General features: G+C 40.3%; 1 protein-coding gene and 1 pseudogene across 1 annotated transcript in view; one reads left to right on the forward strand and one right to left on the reverse strand.

The window, feature by feature from the left end:
- LOC138051352 (uncharacterized) overlaps positions 1-22,508 on the reverse strand; it is a 543,513-nt gene that overhangs the window by 239,075 nt on the left and 281,930 nt on the right. The window lies entirely within an intron of this gene.
- On the forward strand, positions 982-12,275 carry LOC138051362 (uncharacterized; annotated as a pseudogene).

The following is a 22,508-nucleotide window of genomic DNA, read 5'->3' on the forward strand; positions in this document are numbered from 1 at the left end:
TCATATGAACAGATTGACGTTTTTACAAAGGATTTAGAGGTAAGGCGAGATCTCGGAAACCGGGCCAGGGGCCTCTTTCTCAAAAGTCTTTAAACTTTACGGGCCGTTTTCGGGTGTCACAATTCCGTTTGTACCTCAAGAAAGGAGAGGATTTAATTCGTCAAACTTCACAGTTATTTTTCTTTTTGCTGCCTTAAATACATGTTAAAAGATCGGCTTTCCAAAACAAGCGGTTGGCAATTTCTCAAATGGCTTTTCGGGCCCGAAAAGTTTTCGGGAATTTCGAGAAACCGGCCCCAGCCCGGTCAACCGGGCTCATATCAAGAGGCCTTATAAGACATCCACACTGTAAGAATAATTAATAAGGCAATTAAAATTTAAAATAAGGTTTATAGCAACTTGCGACCTGTCAACGATTGTGAGTCCAATGAACTAAACTGAGATGAAATGGTGAGAAGAAAGAATAAAAGAATAAATAATATATTTTTAATATTAATAATTTTGTAAGAAAGAGACAACCTTTTTAAAAGACATGTTTGGGCATGCTTATGCCATCATCAGTTTAATGAGTCTACGGGTAGATGAGAAAATTATTACAACATGACGTAACATGTCTTTTAAAAAACATGTCTTTTAAAAAAGTTGTCTCCTTCTTACAGTATTTATCATACTTGCTACTATTGCGACCTTATATTAATAATTTTATTATTAAGATTTTTTTTTCAAATTTGTTAACTTATAGAACTACTTATGGGACTGCGAATTTTGTATCAGGAATAAATGCAATCCCGTTTGCCGAATCGTGAGCTTTTTGCCCCCCAAAAGTAAGTTTTTACTTCATTAATATTTTTTTCAATAAACGATATCCGAAAAATGGTCTTAAAAAAGCAGCTCATAGCTGAGACATCCCAGTACGCTTCGTCATCTCAAATTTTGAACTTAGGGGAATCCCCGACCATGAATAATTTTATGACTATTATTATGCGATATTTTTTTCGGACGTCAAAAGCGTTCGTTTATTAGCGAAGAAAGCTTGAGAAATTGAAATCCACTGTGTGGATTCCTCAAGTGAATGATAATAAGCGAAAGGTAAGATTCTCTTTACAGACACATCTGAAAGTCTACGATATTTTGGTATTGTTACAAAACAAATTTCTAAAACCTCTCTGACTCCGGTGCGTCATAGATCGGCTACCATCATAGGAGAATTTACCAGCGTTTAACGCATTTCAGTAGTACAGAGAGCACTTATATACTAACTATTCGTCTAGTTAGATAGTTATAGTTTGAGCGGCAGGTACAAAACGCAGGTCACAGGTCACAGGTCACAGGGCACAGGGCACAGGGCACAGGGCACAGGGCACAGGTCATTATTTAACCTATACAGAAAGTATCCTAAACATTCATAAAAGCTAACCTTAGGCCTAATCAGGCGTAATTAAGCCTTTTTGGGCCTAATTAGGCCTAATGCCTAATTAGGCCTAAAGAAAAGTATCCTAAACATTCATAAACGCTAATTTTAGGCCTAATTAGGCCTAAAGAAAAGTTTTTAGGCCTAAGGTTAGCTTTTATGAATGTTTAGGATACTTCCTGTATAGGTAAAACAATGACCTGTGATCTGTGCCCTGTGCCCTGTGCCCTGTGACCTGTGACCTGCCGTTTTGTACCTGCCGTAGTTTGAGAGACGCTTGCCAATGGCATTGATCAAGTAAACTCATGATGTTTTCAGTGAAGACGGAAAAACAATAATCAAAACATTCGATCGTCCTCGCTCTCGCCCGTGAACTTTCCGGACTCTCTCGGCGCGAGTAGTCCTCTTGTTGCTGGTTGAAATGATCTAAGAATGAGTTGCATAGATGCAAAAGAAGAGGACAAGTTATCCTGGCTGCTTCAGGCATTCAAAGGACAAGAAAGGAAACTAAGGAAAGGAAAGGAACTTTATTTAAAATGTCTAGTCGTTCTAGCGCTGGAGCGCTAATTGAGGGGACACTGTAAACTGAAATTAACAATGAAAGCAAATTAAGTCAAATGTTGGTTTTTGAGGAGATGGAGTACCCGGAGAGAACCTCTCGATGCAGAGTAGAGAACCAAGGGTAACAATTTAATACCAGTCGATGCGAATGACTTATTAGATCGGATATTCAATCTAGTTTGGATGCCGGCTCCATCGGTTGAACAAAAAGTCAAGTGTTGAATTAATTGTATGAAATCACTTCGTAGCGAAATTAGTACTTAACTAAAATAATAATTGTTTAGGAATATTGTACCGTGAGGCGATGTTTATAGATCGTGTATTTTTTTGTATTTTGATCGAATTTGTGACTCTGTGAAGACCGCGAGATTGCGATTGTCGCTCGATCTGTCTTTTGTTGTAAGAACGAATTTGCATCCGGTTTGTTGACTATTTAAGCACCTACATCCTCTAATCAGTTTTACCTATATAAGCAAGAAAAGCCTTTTTACCGCCTAAAATTGATAACAGAACCTTTAGAAAATTTATTTTTAAATGAAAACCTGCTCTTTAGATGCAATAGGAGGAAGGGGCCTTAAAAGATAATTATTCAGTTTGTTTAGTGTGTTATGATGTTAAATATTTATGATTTTTCGTATGAAATTATATTGGTTACACACTTGTCGCCATGGTAGTTACGAATAAACACCAGATTGTTTTGGGAACGAAATTTCCGGAAATTTATACTCAATTTACACTCAATTAAATCGGCTTTTATCTAGTTTAATAATTCAAAATTCATAAATTTTTGCGTGGCCTCTTGGGCTTCTCGAGATTCCCTGATATTTAAAATTCTAGGGCTGTATCTTGTACCATCGCCATAGTATTTAACGAAAAACGCCAGTCACAAAAGAAAATTGCCCAAGATCTGAATATTAAAAAGGAATATTAAAAAGCTCACTTACAACCTTAAAAATGACTTAGTCGAACGTTCTGTCAATCATGTTATTATTTCTGCTGTCGCCGAAACAGTGCAATTATTTATTCAAAATGTAATAACCTGTCCACATGTTTCCGGTGATTCTGGCATGCAAATTCGCAATTTTTAAAATCCTCTCTCCACGATGGAAATTTTTTAATACCATCCGAGGCCAAAATCGTGTGAACGGACGAATCCGAATATTTTTAAATTCGATAACGTTGCCGAACATCGGATCTAGTCTTTACAGCGTCAATAGCGCATGCTACGATAGAAAAAACTAACAGAAGAGTCCTGGCCTGGAGACTAGAGTGAATCCGGATACGGGAGTCCACCCTATGTTAGTAGGGCCTTTGTTTATTGAAAAGTGAGCATCGATTTTTGTTTATATTCCTAGAAGAAATACATATGAACAATACGGTGCCTATGTTTGGCTCCAATATGCAGAATTTGAAGCAAGTGATTCGATAAAAGTTTGAAGGAAATGTTAACAGAGTCATGTGTCATGTTTTTTTCGCTGTCCCGTGGTGTTTTAATTAATATGCGCTATTCACCGAGAAAGGCAATTCTGAAAACGATAAAAAACCATTCTCAACATGATAGGTGCAAAAGGCAAGACCAAAGGAATTCGAAGCATTTGAGTCTACCGTATTCGAATCTGCCAATCAGTGCAACGCGACCCTTGGCAGTTCCCAGCCCCTCCTTGCAGTTCCCAACGGTCGCGTTGCACTGATTGGTAGATTCGAATACACTCAAATGCTTCGAATTCCTTTAGTCTGGTTTTTTGCACCGATCATGTTGAGAGAGCTTTTTTATGGTTTTTAGGATTGCCTTTCTCGGTGAATAGCGCTTGTAAATTAAAACAGCACGGGACAGCGAAAAAAAGATGGCACATGACTCAGTTAACATTTTCTTCAAACTTTTATCGAATCATTTGCTTTAAATTCTGCATATTGGAGCCAATCATAGCTACCGTATTGTTCATCTGAATTTATTTCGAAAGATGAAGTTCAAATTCGGCGAAGATATGGGGGCATCTCTAATCGACCGGATGCTGGTGTTTTTAAGTTGAGAATTTCACTGATTTGGCGTCAGTTCCAGGTTAAAGTGGACTAGGTCACGCGCCGGCGGCTAATTGCTATTAGGTTGTCTTGTCTCCTTGGCTAGTTCTAACCGGCGAGATCAAATATTCATCTCGCAAAATAACGCTTAAAACAGCACGGGACGACGAAAAAAAGATGACACATGACTCTGTTAACATTTTCCTCAAACTTTTATTGAATCACATTCTTTAAATTCTGCATATTGGAGCAAATTACAGCCACCTTATGGTTCATCTGTATTTCTTCTATAAATAACAGATTTTAATGAACAACGGCCCTACAAACAGAGGGTGGCCTGCCCGTGCGTCAGCGTAAAAATGTATGAATCAGTACAGAAAAAAGTCGCAGAAAATAGAGATTACTTCCTGATTGGTGAGCGCGTACGATTTTTATTCTCGAGTTATGAAGAATCGCAAACGAACGAGTGAGCGCAGCGAACGAGTGAGCTTGCGATACTTCACAACGAGTGAATAAAAATCGCACAAAGCGAACCAACCGTGGTGTAATTTATTTATTATATAAGTATTGAGATATTACTAAATAAATGTTGGGTTTTTAAGAATAATTCCAGTCTAACAGGTTTGTTAAGTTTCATTATACAACGAGCTAATCATCCCAAAACAAGCCATGTATTACTGCACTTGTCCAAGACTTTTCAGTGATTTGTATCAAAGGTGTATGTCGTGTAGAGCCACTGTGACATTTATTATAGAATCTTTTCCCCTCTCTCTACAACAAAGCATTTTTTTTAGGAAATCACTGTTTTGCTGTCTCAGCTGCGCGGCCGCGACTGCAGTGGCGGGAAAATGAAGTGATTCTATTGGTCATACGAAAAAAATGTTACCAATAAGAATACTTCTTGTCCGTGAAAAACGATTTTTACAACACTGGTTTAGAGTGAGTAAATCTCAATACTATTATGTAATATTGAAAAGTATCCGGATACGTGAAGACGGGGTTCATATAAAACACCATATATAGTGTCACTGGTGCATTTTGGGGGAGTTTCAAGAGAATATTTGAGCTCAGCACTGCCACAAAGATTTCGGACATTTTTGATCTACACCATCCTAAAATTAGTTGTAGAGAATTTAACACATGTCTAACGTCAACTTCAAATGTCTTAGATAAAAATTCTCCTCTGTAGGTGAAGAAAAATTGCAGGACCTTTCGCACAGAGACAATTTGAAAGATTCAATTTAGCCTAAAATTTTCAAATTGTAATTTATCTTCAACCGAGCCATCCACAGCGAAAAAGCCTTACAAAAAGTTTTAAGACACAAATATACCAATCATTCATAAAAATAGGCCGTTTCTGGAAGGCTTTGTGCCATACAATTAAAGCTTTTAATTGTTCAAAACATGCTTAAGTATCCGTGACCGAGCCGCTTTGTTAATAATAATAATAATAATAATAATAATAATAATAATAATAATAATAATAATAATAATAATAATAATAATAATGTGCCTGCTCAAAGATCGCCCAGACACACTACAAAGCCAGGCAGGACAGGATGCTAAGGCCGATATACCACCGCTTACTGGATAAGTACAATTTCCAGAAAAGTCATCATGAAAAGCTATGTTACCAACAGAGCCTACCTGACGCAGTGCTTGAAAATGAGAAGGCAAAGATATATTGGAATTTGCCCTTTATCCTTGAGAAGCCACGGGAAAATGGAGCTGATAATAGTAATGATAACTATAATGATAATGATAATGATATTGATGTTATTGTTATTATTTTTATTATTATATATTTATTTATTTTTTTAATTTAAGCAACATGACAGATTTGAGACCCATAATAACACACTCTGAGCAAAGCCACACATTTGGAGAATTTTGTCAACACCCCCGCGCCGTGGGTCCTCTTAGCTTGTCAAGGAAGAGTATTCCCGCGCGCTTTTTGGTTGGTCCGTATGTGGCTATTCAATATCGGCTGGAAATTTTGCAAGTTCCAGAGGAGGAAATTTGGAGCTGTGTCATGTCTCCCACTGCAGATGGCTTTGCTATTGTAAGTCAGCTTACGTTATACGTTCACTTTTTTTTTTATATGGTCGATGTTTTCTTAATCAGGATCGTGAAAGGTAATACTGTACTGAAGTAAATTAAAAGAAGGCTACAATTGATTAATTAATTAAGTAATACTTTTTATGGAGGGTGGGGGGGGGTGGGGTCTCGCTCGGGAGTGTAAATTGCAGATTTTTGTCTCACTTAAGGATTTTATGAAGGAAAGCCATTTTTTTCCCATTCTGAAAGGAACTGTACTAAAACGCTATGACACTGTGTGGGTGGTCTAGACCAAACAGAAATCTAAAGCAGTAATCGTTAACATCTTGAGCGCAACCATTGTAGCTTTGATTTAGATGTTTTTTTTAGTATGATCTCCTTTAATTTTGGTGTTTGATTATTATTTTTTGATTTTCCGTCGAGCATCACCATCACTTTTTCCACCAGCCCTAATCGTTCTTATAGATTTTGCCAGTCTCAGCTTGCTTAAATCACGCCCAGGGATTTCGGGCATGTACATAAACGAGTGAGTGTGATCCTCACCGTCTGTCATTGTTTCAGTTTGCTTGACTACATTTTTCTCCTCTCCAGAACAATGGAACCTATTTCTTAAAGGTGCATATTTCACCAAGTGGATTGATCTTCACTCAAGCTGAAGATTATAATTTCCGGCGAGATCTACAAGGATCCACAGGAATTGTTATCCTCTTGCTTCCCTCCTCAATACCAAAGGTCTTCACATTCACCGTAAAGCTTTTTTCCTTTGATGGGGACCAGGACTTGTTTGTGTCTTGTCTGGAACAGCAAATTCCACTCCCCGGACCCTGGCTGGAGCAATACCAGGAGGGGCCTGCTATTGAACATCCCATCAAGAAAATCAGGCCTCGAGGTCATTGTCGTCATTACAATGCATTGTTTCAAAATACTAAGATCTTGGGGTCCTGATCGAATATCGGGCGTGTGTGATATGTTACACGTGGTGTCAATCATGCAATTGTTACTTCGGGATAAACACCTAGCTAAACTACAAAAGAAACTCTTCCAAGTCGCGTTTAGCCTGCGGAACAGGTGTTCCTTGGTGCGATCCACGATTTATCCCCTCCCCGTCCCCCTTCCTCTACTTTATGTCCATCATTCTCTCCCTTGGGATCCCTCTGTAAGCTTATGATCCAAGATGGCGGTCGATCATTAATCGCTTGGATTAATTATCGCTCGCTCACCCAAACTACTTCTGCTTTACAGGCTAAGTCGCATTCTTTCCGCCTCAAGGAAAAATCGAAACTTCCGTCCGGAAACTTTGGTTGAATGGATCGCGCCCCAGATTCTAAGTTTAATTCCTTAATTGTGGGTTCCAGTAGAGGATTTCGAATCTTTCATCAGTGTTTTACCGCAGTTGCTTGAAACCTGCAATCTGATTCGCTGAGTGAATTTCCGTTAGCGATAAATTTTGAAACAGTGACGGGCGCTTCACTGATGCATGTCACACAACGGTGGAATGAGTAAACTCTTGGTCGATGTTGTGGTAAAAAACAAATACAATTGCGGACTCACTCAGGCTGTGCCTCGTGAGTTCATCACATTCGACCGCTGTGATGATGAATATCGTTGTCGATATGATAAGAGTAAAAACAGCACCAAGCCACAGTTCGACTTGTTAATTTTCATATTTACAACAGGTATGTGGACCAACGAGGCGGGAATGTCAATTGTCAAACGCTTTCAGCGTTTAGCAGATGATGGTAAGTTTTAGGTACATTTTATGTTTTACATTCGGGGTAAGTTTACAGCACTTTGGTCTTGGAAAATGCTTATTTTATTTTTTCTAAGGAATGCGAGAGATCTTCATGGAGAACTTGGAGAGGCTCAAAGAGTATGCTGACACGCATGCGCGGTTCACAGATTTGATACCTCTCGTATTATATGAGGTTTGTCAAGACTGTTTAATCCATGTTTGAAATACCTAGAGTGAAGCATTTCTGGAATAATAGTGTGTTTTTGTAATAATAAATATAGAATGTAATCGTTTGTCTCACGATGTGGTCAGTTAGCGATGCAGATTGCAACGTGTGATCTGTGTGTCTGTATTTTGTCTTATTTGTCTCTTTTGACAAGAGTGAATAAAGTAGGAGAACTTAAGCTTATCTGCCATGCATTGTAATCTTCCCATGAAAAGTATCCGAAATGTATTTCTAGCCCCGTGTATTTTTAAGTCGGCATCTAATTGGTTACAAAGAATGACGTAATGTAAATTTATACTTGCTGGGTCCAAAATAGCGCGGGTTTATTCATAAAAAAGGATTTCAAATGATTATCATGAATAATGGCGATCGGCTGTTTTTCACTTTTTAAGTTAAAAAATACTTTGTTTTCAGTAGGTATAATCATTCTTTAAACTCATTTTAGTGTTAACTTCTTAATAATATTATTGCGTTTCACTGTTAAATGTGCACACAATTAATGTAATTATATTCTTAGCTAGAGATGGAGCTCATAGTGGTAATCTATAGTTTTCTAATATGCTTTCTCCCCAGGAAAAAAAAAAAACTAAAAAAGTTATTTATAAGAAAAATTATTGGTATAGTTACTGTATAAACATAAATATAATGTTTTTTTTTTCGTTCTGGCAAACAAATCTGAAAATGATTATCATCGAAGTACGAAGTGCAATAAGCAAAAACGAGAGTTCTTTTGATGTGTATGTTTTTGCAACAACAAAGGTCAGTTCCTTCATGTATGACCACACCCCTCACAGCACTGACGCTTGTCTTAAAGGTCATGACGACAGATAACATTTTTTCGCATAGTCCACAAGTACAACTGACTTTAATCTATATCATTTTTACAGCTGGCAGTGCTAGACTTGCACGAAAACCAGATCGAGGAGGCAAAGGAACATGCAAAACACGCCCTGGTGATATCACGGACATATCATTCTACCAATCATTGTTTCCTCCTATCAAAACTCAAGTATCTTGAATCAGCGGTGGCCCGTAGGGAGGGGAATTATGCACGGGCTAAGGAATTGCTTGATGACTCCATAGAGGTAAGAGAGGGAGCGTACTGCTACTTAGCTTTAAGACCTAACAGGTGTTCTTTCCTTTATTTTGTGAATTATGTACGTTACATACGTACATACATATATACGCTTTTTGTTTCAGCAAACGTAATTTTCTTTTATATTTCATTTATCACTTTATGCTCTTTTTTTTTTTCAGTTATGCATAAATGAATGACAAATGACATCAAAAGTACTAGAGCAAGACAACTTAAAAAAAAACCACAGCTGCTGCTTTTTTTCTTAATTAGAAATGAATGATTTCTATCGTCTCTATTTCAGCTTTTGCTGCCTTGTGCTGCTGGTGAAGAAAACAGAGAACAGATATTGCGTCGCCTCTTTTTATGTAGAGAAATCTGCCAAAATTGGCATCACTGAAAACGAGGAGGCTATTGCAGAGAGTTGCTTTCAAGATATCGAACACCATTTGAATGCTGAAACACGTCCCATCACCAATTGCATACAAATCAGAACAAGGAATAGGCAGCTTGCTTTTTATGTAAAGAGTTCAAGACATCTGAAAGTCCTTGACGTCCAGGGTTGGGTGTCTCAAGAGCATATGGCTAAAGCATTGCAACTGATTAAGGAAATTGAAGAGAGGCTTTTGGTCTTTTACTCCAAAAAGGCACTGTTAAGCTTTGACATCGTCAAAACGGATTACTTCATAAGGGAAAGGAACTTTGTTCAAGGTATAGTACAGCGTTAGAACTAAAAAAAAAATCATTATTTATTCAAAGTTAAATCTAAGAGACACATGACCGATAACTATAGACCACTTTCATGACGTCTGTCATTTTGTTAACTCTTTTCTATGTATGTAAATTGTAAGTAATGGCTTTGTAGAAGTAAATAATTATTGTTGTGAATTGTGCACATGGCAACTAGTTCAGAAAGGTTATAATGAACATGCAACTATAAAAGAATAAACGAATGGGCCACCATTATGAAAGAGGTCTATATAGGTGTTATTTACCAGCAAAGAGTGGGTCTGTAATGTGTGAAATGCTATCGTGGTCTTAAATATGCTGTTCACTTAAACATGTCAAAATACGTATATCTAAAAAGCGAAACAAGGCAAAATGGAGGAAATACTGCTTGGACTAAAAAAAGCAGGCAGCTTGTTTCTGCATTTTCCCGCCATTATCTTAGGAGACTGATAAGCACTGCTAGACAAAGCAGCTTGCTACCGTCCCTGCCAAATAGGCGCGGTCAAGAGAATATGATGTAAGAGAGCTTATCCCCCACACATGACCCTCTTTCTATGATAATTGTAGAAGAAAGAGAATAGGAAATAAGAGAGCTAATTCCCCATACATTCCTTCTTACTGTGATAATTATTTTAAAGCTATTTTTAATTCCTCGATTATTTTAAGGTCGACGTACGATTTTTCCGAAAGAATGACGTAATTCATTCTGGGTCCAAAAATAGCACTGCCGAGATCGAAAAATAGATTTCAAGTAGTTATCATGGGGCATGGAGATAGACTTTCTTACTTCATATTCTCTTTGCGCAGTTTAGCTGTTCTCGCTCATTTCCGTTGGATTCGGTGCATGTAAAATTCGACGACCAAAAAGACCGTAAATAGTAGCCGAATGGAAACAGAAAAATAAAAGTAGTAATTGACTCTATCCAAGTTGTAAATACCTCTTACTAACCGAGTTCGAGGTCCTTACTGTAAGTTATGGACCGAGTTTTTTTCCCGTTGATTTATGGCCCAAGAGCGAAGCGCGCGGGCCATAAAACGATGGGGAAAGACGAAGATCCGTAACTTAAAATAATTACCGAGAAAACGAGGTTAGTAACATATTTATCAAATCTCTGAGGTTCATCTGGAAGCCGAAGGTTCAACTGCCACAAAGATTGCCGTGTCAAAATCCGAAAAACTAAATCTTCTTGGCTGTTTGAAATACAGTGAAACCCGGTTAATATGGACACCAAGGGGACATGCCCGAACACATGAATGTTTTAGTGATAAAAAGCTACAGCAGACATTTCGACTAGAAAACGTACGTTGTCTCTTTTTCAAGTTTAACTATACACGACAAGGCCGTGAAAGAGCATGAAGGCTACGAGCAATGACTGCAGCAAAAAGCCAAGGAAGTGAAACTGCAATAGGAAGCAGACTACAGTTTTTGACACGGGTCAGAGAAAAATTGTCCGTTGTCCATATCAAAATGCGTCCGTATTAAGGACAATTTTTCTCTGTCCCTTGTCAAAAACTGTAGTGGGTAAATTTTGGAGAGAATATATGATCTTTTTGTCGGGGCAAACGAAACGGTTCGCTATATACGGGTGTCTGTATTAAGCGGGTGTCCGTAGAGCGGGGTTACACTGTAGTTGCTTGCAAGATTCAAACAGTTTTACAAGTTTAGGTAACTGAAACGACGTGAAAGACTTGCTACATAACGTTTTATCGAAATTCTACGTTTAGCGGGCCGTACTGTAGAATACTGCCCGCTGATTTAGCCAGCGCGCATACTATCTGAGAAATACAATAAAAGTCCGAAAAATAACAATGATGACCCTTTCCAAGTCGTACTAAAGTCGTGCTGAGTTCAAATCATACGTACTTTCTTTATTCCATTTGACAGGAATTGCCCCATCACAGGAGGCCCTCACGATTGCCCAAGAAAAGCAATGGAAGGAATACGAAGATGTTGCTCAACAAAGATTGCAGCTGTGCAGCCGACTGGGAAGACAGCGCAGAGATTAGATGAGGACGAGGAAAACCGCACCCTCCCTTTCTTTTACCCTTGAAGGTCAATACCCTTTTTACGCGGGATGCATACCATGCATACCACGTTATAAACCCATTTGAGTTTTTTTTTTTTTTGATCGTAGTCAGAAATGTGCCTACCCCAGGGATAGTAGATTAACCGCTTGATAAGAATCCCGTATGATACAACCGGAGCCATCGCCCCCCGAACTCGGGCAATTGGGCCCCAGGAACCAGTAAGTTCCCACTAAGCCATCGAAGGAACCGAGATAACGTGATGGTTTGCTTTCTATTTAAATCTTTCATGGCGGCCACCTTTGACCACATGAAGCAACTAGACTTTGCTATTTTAGTTCATTTATGGTCACTGTGGATGAGACATTGCGATGAAACAGATGTAGGCAGAATTTGCGGCTGTGATTTCACAGTTCGCATCACCTCGTAGAAAAAGTCGAAGTTGATCAGGTACAAATGTACGAAGGGAAGAAAAATTGTATGTAGTTTAATAAATAACATTAAATCACAAGTCTACTTCTGGAAAAGCTGTTTTCTGTACCTATTATTTCGCGACATTCCGATTGCGTGGATCAGGAAATCACAACAACATATAAGGGCTTGAAGCCGACAGGTTCGCGGGGGTGAATCGAGTTCAAGTATCATTTTCAGAGTCCAGTCGAAGCTAATACAATGTGCGAGGGTAATGAGCTAAGTTCACAGTTCATTTCACATAGTATGCTTCCCTCATTTCAACAAATGAGCACCGAAATCGGCAAGAATTTCTTTCTCGGGACAATGAATACGAGCAAAATACGAGAAATATTAAAACACAGCATGAGATGTGACGCTGATAAATAATAAAGCGGTTTTTTTTACGTTGGCCAATTCCTATTTGATTGTAGTTTGGTGACGAGCCTCTGTTTGTCTTTGTTTGGCAACGTTCCCAAGCCACAAAAAAAGAGTTGTAACCAAGCGGAAACTCAACGGTCGCCTTGTGGTGTTGATTTTTCAAGAGGCTCTTTTTCATCGTTTTATCGATTCGTTTGGGACACTAACAGCCGCCTGACGTCACTGGCAGGGCTATTGAGCGGCTAGCGGATAGAAATGAAAGAAAAACCTTTGCTCTTGAATTGTACGGTGGATTTTTAACCGTGGTAACATTTTATCCAGGAATATTTGATTCCATTTGGTGGGCTTCTGAGAATTCAGTGTTCTTCCTTGGTATTTTATTATGACTGTTGACAACCGAGGAGCTGATAATGGCTCAATTCTCATAGAATCTGGAAAAGAAAACCTCACAGGAAGGTAGCGAGCTACAACGGTTGTAAGGTTAGGCTTTTTAATAGAGAATTGTTTTCGAAAAATTATCTTGTCAGGTGTCATGTCTTGTGTTCTCATACAAATCTTTATATTCCCTCATACTGAGCTCGGGGCGCCTCTGCTTTTTCCCGATGTTTTTCGAAATGTATCGACAAAGAACGAGGGCGTGCGGCCGGAGACTCGACCAGTCTGGTGTACTCGAAAGAAAATTGAAATACTACGCTTTGCTTCTTTGTTTCACTTAAAAAATAAACTGTAATGCTAGAAAAATAACTGATTTCTTGAACTAAAGTAAAGAACCAGAAAAAGAACAAAGAGGGGTTTGAAAACATTTTGAGTGATTTCTGGAAATCACTTGAACTACTCAGGATCCAACCCTGAGACGAGCACAAGAATGCGTCTTGCTCCATTGGAAAACATTTCCGTGTGAAACATTGTTATGTGCCCAATGATCTTACTAAGAATTTTATCATCTTAAAAAAGTGCAGGAACAAGTTTGACTGTCTCATTTATAAAATGTACAGTCAGACTCAATTTTGTAATCATTTTTATTGTTATTCTTGCATGTTTTTTAACCCCCTTTTTTTACATTTTCATACTTTACATACTTTTTCTTCTTTGTTTTATACTCATACTTATGCAAAATTGTTTTATTCTCATTTATAAGCTTGATAATGACCGAATTTCGGTCGAAATGTCGCGCGCTTTAACCGTTAGTTTTTACTTCAGATAACTACATAATTGCCCCACATTATCGCAAACAGGAGATACCACCGCTGCGGGTTAAGTTTTTGTCAAAAGGCAGGACATCGATTATGCATTCATGTACATGTACACTGTGCACACGTGCACACATTATCATAGCCTTTAACCTTTATCCAATAGTGAGCGCCCGGGAGCTTTAGCAACGACAACGGCGACATCAACGAGAACGTCAGAAATTTGTATATTTAGTGACCAAAAACAATAGCTTTGCACGCTCTGCACGTGCGTTTTTCATTTTTGTCCATTTCTTTGCCGTCGTCAGCAAAACAACAGCGTGAAATGACCAAATTTGAGGTTTTATGAAGGACGTCTGCATTTGAAGATAAATTTTCATTTTCTCCCCTAAATAAAGCGCCGCTCATAACGTTTTCAATCCTTTAATCTTTAATCTTTAATCTTTAATCAAAATAATTGCCACTAGCGAATGAATGCTAATCCGGCAATGGAGCGGCCAGCAGTCGCTCAATTTACATGTACGGCGTTACAAGTACAGTTACATGGTAAAATAACAATTAGGATTACATAGTATGAAATTACAATCACATGGTATGACAATAAACGAGGTATTAAGTTAAATTAACATGTTAGAGTAGTGGGCACTCTCCGGATAAATTCTGGGTACGATGCCGATCTAACAACATCAGCTGGTAACGCGTTCCATGCAGGGATTGATCTTACATAGAAGGAATGTTTGTAAGCGTCGACAGAAGAGGATGGGAGCCTGATCTTAAAGTCGTGACTCTTCCTTGTACGGCCATACACAGGCACGGATGTGAGCTCATAGGGAACGGAGATGTTAACTTGGCCTCTATGAATTTTATAAAACATGCCGAGATCGTACATCCTGCGCCTTGACTGCAATGAAGGCCAGTTCAAATCAGTAAGCATAGATGAAACGCTACTATGGCGGCTGTAATTGTTGTTAACAAAACGTGCTCCACGGCGCTGAACGGCTTCAATACAATCAATCCCTTTTTTTGTATGCGGAGACCAAGCAACCGTGGCGTATTCAACAATAGGACGTAGTAAAGATAGGTATGAGCGTTCAGAGCGATCACACGATGATAGATTCCTTTAAAGGATCCTTAAGACTCTCATAGCCTTCTTTTTAGCTTCGTCACACTGCAATTGCCAACAAAACGTACATGTTATGTACACGCCGAGATATTTTTGGTGACGAGCACCGTCGAGCTGCACGTTATAAAGGGAATACCTAAACTGGGAAGGAGATTTCTTCAAAGTGACGGACATAACAAAACATTTACCGGGAGCAAATTTCATCTGCCAGATGGAGGACCACTTCTCTAGTTGATCGAGGTCTCGCTGGAGAGCTAAATGATCGCTTACAGAATTTGTCGGACGGTAAAGAACACAGTCGGCAGCGGAGAGCTTGATACCAGATGTGGTGTTTTTAGGTAGGTCATTAATAAACATTAAAAAGAGAATGGGGCCCAATATGGTACCCTGGGGCACCCCGGAGACTACAGGAGACCACGAAGAAGCAGAGCCATTAATCACAACTCGCTGGCTACGCCCAGTTAAAAAGCTTCGAAGCCAGATGTTAGCCTTGTTGCGAATACCGTAGTAGGCAGCCTTAAGTAAAAGCCGTTCATGGGGGACAGAATCAAAAGCTTTTGCAAAGTCTAGAAATACAACATCGACTTGACCATGGACGTTTAGGACTGATGCCCACTCGTGGATGACGGTGATGAGTTGAGTCTCACATGACAGGCCCCGCTGAAAACCATGTTGGTGCGGAGAGATGATGTGATTTGCATTAAGGTGCCGTGATATTTGGCAGGATACTATATGTTCCATGACTTTAGATGTGAGAGATGTAAGGGACACCGGTCTGTAGTTTTTGGGATCAGCTTTGGAGCCCTTTCTAAAGATGGCGCAAATATTGGCTAGCCTCCAAGCATGTGGTAAAGTACCTGCGTCGTAAGATTGTTGAAAAAGTGAGGAGAATACGACAGCGAGCTCTGAGGCGGCGTCGCAGAGGATTCTAGCTGGAATCAAATCTGGTCCACTAGCTTTATCGATCTTAATTTTCAGGAGTTGATTCTTAACGCCCTCTGCGGAGAATGTTTTATCAGGCATACATTCATAAGGTGAGGGGGGCATTTGAGGTAAATTTCTGAGATCTTCTTCTACGAACGCACTGTTATATTGCTCACGTAGAGCCTCAGCTTTAGCGCTGTCCGAGGAACATACGCTGTTGTTAGATACTAAGGCCGGGATTCCCTGGGATTCAGTGCGAAGCAGCTTAAGGTACGACCAAGCACGTTTGATTCCGCTAGAGCCAACATTCTTGGGCCCAGTCTCCAGAGACTCTGGGGTTAACACACCCATAACTTCACTGACGTACTTGTCATGCGCGACACGCAGGTGTTTAGTAGTGATATTGCGAAGTTGCTTGTATTTGGTAAAGTGAACGGCTTTGCCGCTATACCGAGCCTTCTTATACGCTCTGTCGCGTTTGTTCATTAGGCGTTTCACAGAGGTGCTGACCCAAGGGAGGTGACGCTTTCCCTTAGACATTTTATGTGGTATAAAGTTGTCGGTGGCTTCTAAAATCTTTTGGGAGATGCAGGACCAATTTTCGTCGACAGTTTTGCTCTCTGGCTGGGTAGATAGATAATCAGGAGCAAGGGTAGATAAACTTGACTTTAGACCCACGAAGTCGCCCTTGTGAAACTGATATATTTTCCGAGGGGGTTTCGGCGTAAACTTCGAAGAAATATCAACCTCAAATAATATGGCGTCGTGATCAGAAATGCCGCAAGTAACGTGACAGGCCTTAATGATACCAGGATTGGAAGAGAAGACAAGGTCTAATGTTCGACCAGAGGCGGGGCGCGTCGGCGCAGACACATGCTGAATTAAGCCATCCTGAGGGACTGCCATACCTTTCTAACATTAAAAAACTTGGAACAGTCGTGAAGTGATTACAATAATAAGAATTTAGGTTTTAATAATAATAATAATACATTTCTATAGCGCCCTATTCTAGAGTTCTAAGGCGCTTTACAATAAAATGCTAAAAGAGCAGTAACTTAGTAAATTATAAATTCAAATACAAAAGCAAATTAAACTACAAATTAAAATAACGCTTAAAACGGTAATTTTTAAGATTGCTTTTAAAGATGTAAGATTTGGACTACATTTTACATTTTCTGGAAGATTATTCCAAAGTTTAGGAGCGCAAACCGAAAAAGCACGATCACCATAAAATTTTAACCTCGATCTAGGTGTTACTAACAGGTTCATGGTTGAAGATCGTAAACTCCTAGATGGCTTGTAAGTTTGTAAGAGATCACGAATATAGCTAGAACTTAAAATTATTTAAAGCTTTAAAAGTTAAAAGTAAGATTTTAAAAACAATCCTCTGCTCCACGGGAAGCCAGTGTAGTTCTCTCAGTAAAGGAGTTATACGTTCATGTTTAGCACCACATAAGATCAGACGCGCTGCACAGTTCTGAACTAACTGAAGTCTATGAATCAAGTGTTTCGGAAGTCCGTATAAGAGAGAGTAACAATTGTCCAATCTACACATTACGAAAGCATGCACTAACATTTTGGTGTTTTCAGCTGACAAAAACGCCCTAATACGAGAGATATTACGAATGTGAAAAAAGGCTGATTTACAAGTCAGATGGCAGTAACTTGACGATCCATGTTCAGTTTATTGTCAAAAATTACTGAGAGGGTTTAATAGCTGACCCATCAACCGCTGTGAAAGAGAGGAGCTGAGAGACTGGACGATGCCGTGATCCAATGACCAAAAGCTCTGTCTTGTCACCATTAAGCTTAAGTTTGTTCAGGGACATCCATGTTGCATTATCACGTAAACATGCTCCAATTCTGGGCACAATAACAGGCGAATCAGAGTCGAACGAAAAATAAACCTGAGAATCACCAGCGTAGAAATGAAAGTTCATATTATGTCTTCTTATAACCTTACCAAGAGGGGACGTATACAAGAGATGTAAAATAGGGCCAAGAGCAGAACCTTGGGGAACACCGTAGATTAGATCAGACCTGGTGGAACTGGTTCCATTCACGCTTACAAATTGACTCCGACAAGCTAGGTAGGATTTGAACCAAGCGAGGACCCTTCCCTTGATACCAAATCGCATCTTCAATCTGTCGAGTAGTAAACTGTGATCAACAGTGTCAAAAGCTGCGGATAAATCGAGCAGTAACAAAAGACAGTGGCACCATTGTCTACAGCTCGTAAGATATCATCGTGTACTTTCAACAGGGCGGTCTCAGTACTATGTTGTTTCTTGTAGGCAGATTGTAGTTTCTCACTGAGATTATTCCCATCGATATAATGCACAAGTTGGGCGGCAACCGTCCTCTCAATTAATTTAGAAATGAACGGAAGATTAGATACCGGACGAAAGTTCTTAAACTCCTCATGATCTAAATTAGACTTTTTCAAAAGTGGAGTGATCAAAGCACACTTAAGTGCATTAGGCATAAAAGCCTCCTCTAAACAACGATTCACTATATCAGTCATTACTGGCAGCAAAGTTGGCAAACATTTCGTTAAGACAGAGGCAGGCAGAGGATCAAGAGCACAGGTTTTAACTTTGATTAATTTGATCAGACTAGCCATGTATTCATTAGAAACACGTTGGAAGTTCGCAGGGACACAGGATAGCAGAATTCTCTGAGGGTAAATTTGGCGTATTGGGACTGCAAGCAGGTAAACATTCCTGTATAAGTCGTATCTTGTCGACAAAGAAAGACTTAAACCGTTCAGCTAGAGCAGAGTCAGAACTTGCAGAAGGATAACGCAAGAGAGGTTTTCTGTAAAACAAAGTATTAATAACTTGAAATAACACTCGTTGGTTTCCCGATTGGCCTCGATTATTGATGAATAGTAGACCTCTTTCGTATTCCGAATCAAGTCATTTACAACACGACACTGGTCAGTGTACAATTGGTGCTTGGCATTGGTCTTATCATTACGCCATTGTCTTTCCAGCCTTCTTCTCTTTTTCTTAGCAGCCCTGGTTTCATTCGTAAACCACGGCGTATGGTGGCGAAGAATAACGGATCGACGAACAACGGAAGCATGATAATCAATTATAGATTGAAGAGTGGAATTGAATAAATCAATAGCTGTTGATAAATCTTGATTAAGCGGCGAATTGATTAATGCAGAATTTTCTAAATCAGAAGAGAACCTATCCATGTTGATGGCACGTAAACGACGGTTGGATAAAGTTCGGTGTTCAGTAACATGCTTAGAGAAATTAAGGTCGCAACAAATCATTTGGTGGTCAGAAAGTGCGAGGTCAAAAACTAAGAGATTCCTGATAAAATCTTCATCATCTCTAGTAATAACAAGATCGAGTGTATGACCATTCTTGTGCGTGGCACCATGAAGTCAACATACTGAACGAGATTAAATGATTGAGGGAGGTTGTCGAGACGCCGACCATTGGTATCACAAGAGCCAGCATGAAGATTGAAGTCGCCAACCACTCGCTCAAATGAGCGATAGGTCTCACGCACTTGACTCACAACCTTGAAATTATTCTTTAGGGCAACACCAACTCCGTCACCAGTAGAATGTAATCTAGGTGCATGATGAAAGACACATCCAGCAGGGAAGATATCACGAATGTAGTACAAATCAGAGTCATCACCTCGAAGCCATGTCTCCGTAAGGGCACAAAGGTCAATATCGTGGTCAGCAATAAAATTCTTTATTAGCGACGACTTGTTGCAGATGGATAGAGAATTTAGAATAGAAAAAACCAGCGGCACAAAAGGAGGTGAATTGAAGCTAGGTGGTTCTAAACGAATAGTAATGAAGTTATTAGCACAATGACCCTGGTTCACGGCTCGGCAGCGAAGAGGTGACACTTCGAATATTTAATAAGGAACGATAATGGCGTCGATTTGAACTAGTAATAGGAATCCTGAGATCATTCCTCATTGATCTTGCTTTAGTCGACTTTCCAGAACGTTTTCCGCGATATCTCAAAATGCCCGTAGATTTCAGTTTCATCAGAAGTACAGGCGTACAACAGAGCTTGCCCAGATGACGAAAGGAAAGAGGCTCATTCCTGGAAAATGAAATACCACACTGACGTTGCCGTTGCTGACAATCGAGTCCAGCAGATGAACAGGGACGATGAACAACCTGAGCGTCGGTAACATGATGAATGATATTTTTAAGAGATGAGGAGAGTGGACCAGGATTTCTTTCAATGTCCACAAAAATTGTCAGATCATTCATAGTTAATGGACGGGAATGGTTATGAAACCCGACAACTTTCTTTGTTGTAGGTTTTTGTTCTCTTTTTTGGCCTTGACCCTGCACAAAACACAATAGTTGTTTACTCGGTACTGAGGAACTAACCAATAGAAACGTGTTGATTACGTAATTCATGCATAGTGTATGACCTCAAAACAAAAGATTGTGCACGGTCGTTGACTTTCCAACCTAAATATTGGCATCTTTGTTTTCTCCTTTGATGTTTGCCGAGCTTCCAAACCAGTCCCCTCTATTAACTATGGATCATTAGGAGGCAATAATAAGCACACGAAGCCATGCTTGTTCCATGTGTTTATGTTCGGAATTTGCATTTATGGCTGCAGTTTAATCCTCTAGGGATTTTACGCCACATCTCGGTATTTAGGCCTTGTCGCCTCTCGCGTTAGTCACTCGACACAAGCCAGTTTTACCGCTCGCACCTTGCCGAGCTTAAGTTTGTAGTATGGGAGACGAGCCTGTTACAAGGCAAGATCTTGATGGTTTCGAAGATTTGGTTGTGAGTCGGCTTGCCCTGCACAAGTCGGTTATTACGTCTGAGGTATAGAAATCGCAAGAGGTTGCCTCAGCCGCCCTTTCTGCTTCTAATTCTTTGAAGGAACAGTCGGAGATCAAGTTTAGTCACACCGGCAACGAACGTAATTTCAAATTTAACGGTCAAGTGTTATCCAAGCTTGTTTCACTTAAGGATCATTTGGTTGATCTACCTCCCGAGTCTGAGGCGTTTTCGATTCTTAACCAAACCGTAGAACTCTTACAGGAACGTAACCGCAAGATACAGATCGCGGATTCGTCCGAGGCCGGTTGGTTGACCGTTAAACACTACGAATCTAATCCCGTCTCGTTGAGCGAGGACGGCGACAAGAGAATTCGCGCTGCGGAGAGGCAGGCTCTGAGAGATCAAGTTCGACAAAGAAAGAAGCGTAATGTTGAGGGATTTGCGGTCCGAAATCGTCAAGCTCAACCTTTCTTCTCCCCTTACTCAAGGCAGTTCAACGGCAGCCAGCGTTCTTGGCAATTTTCACAGCCGTTCGCTTCCTCTTTGACAAGCCAACACAGTCTCACCGTGAATTCACCCGAGGGCCTTGTCGATACTGCGGTTCTTCAGGTCACTGGTTTGAAGGAGTGCCTGGTCCGTCTCGCACGGTTTCACGTCGGCTGCTCATCTAGCCAGCTGCCAGCTAGTTCCACAGGCGCCGTTAACCGTCCCTGGAAATTCGTTTATGTCGTCTTTACAGCAGGAGGCTTCCGGCGCTCTAGGCGTTCACTATTCAGCTTCGCATTCTGACTCGAAGGCCGGTGATGTCAACGCCCGTGTCGAGGAGGAGTTTGCTGACTTACTCTCACAAGATAAGTACTGTTTCGACTCTGAATATGAACGATGTTTGTCCTCTCGTGGTTTTGAGTATAAGCAGGGGTCAGCGCCCATAGTTTATAAGGATAGGCTCAGGAGCAAGGTTGATTTTGGGTCTAGCATCGATTCCTCCTCTTGGGTTCTTTATATCATCCGTTTCGGGTATCGCATTCCTTTTATTTCATGGCCTCCTAGAGCTTTTTTCTGTAACAATAGGTCTGCCTTAGATCACGCCAGTTTTGTTGACAGTGCTATTTCTGATCTGCTTCTTGGGGGTTCTGTTCTTGAAGTTTTTACGCCTCCCACGGTTGTCGATCCTTTAACGGTATCCGTTAGCTCTGTGGGAAAGTGCCGGCTTATTCTCGACCTCCGTCACGTCAATAAGTTTATTCCCAAGGTTAAGTTTAAAATGGAGGATAGTAGGACTTTTCTTAATTACGTACACTCGCCAGGTTATATGTTTAAATTCGATATGAAGTCTGGATATCACCACGTAAGTATTCATGAGGAATCTCAAACATTTTTAGGCTTTCAGTGGCCCCTCGGTACGTCTGTAGAGCCCAGGTTTTTTTGTTTTCGCCGTGCTCCCGTTCGGTCTCTCGTCAGCGCCTTACGTGTTCACAAAGGTTTTTAGGCCGCTAGTAAAGCATTTGCGCTCCCGGGGCATACCCTTGGTCTTGTATTTAGACGACGGCGCCGGATGCCTCCATGATTTTTCGGTAGCTCAGAGTACTGCTTCGGCTGTTAGATCCGATTTGGCCAATGCGGGCGTGGTCGCCAATGAGGAGAAATCTATTTGGGTTCCTACCCAGGTTTTAGAATGGTTGGGCATTGTCTGGGATCTTTCGCGTGGCCGCATATTTATTCCTCACCGCCGCATTGTCAAGTTGCTTAGGGCACTCCTATCACTAAAATCTGGGTCTCGCTCCGTTACCCCACGCGCGGTTGCCTCTGTT

This window comes from Montipora capricornis, chromosome 6 (assembly GCF_036669925.1).
Source record: "Montipora capricornis isolate CH-2021 chromosome 6, ASM3666992v2, whole genome shotgun sequence".
NCBI classification, from domain to species: Eukaryota; Metazoa; Cnidaria; class Anthozoa; order Scleractinia; family Acroporidae; genus Montipora; species Montipora capricornis.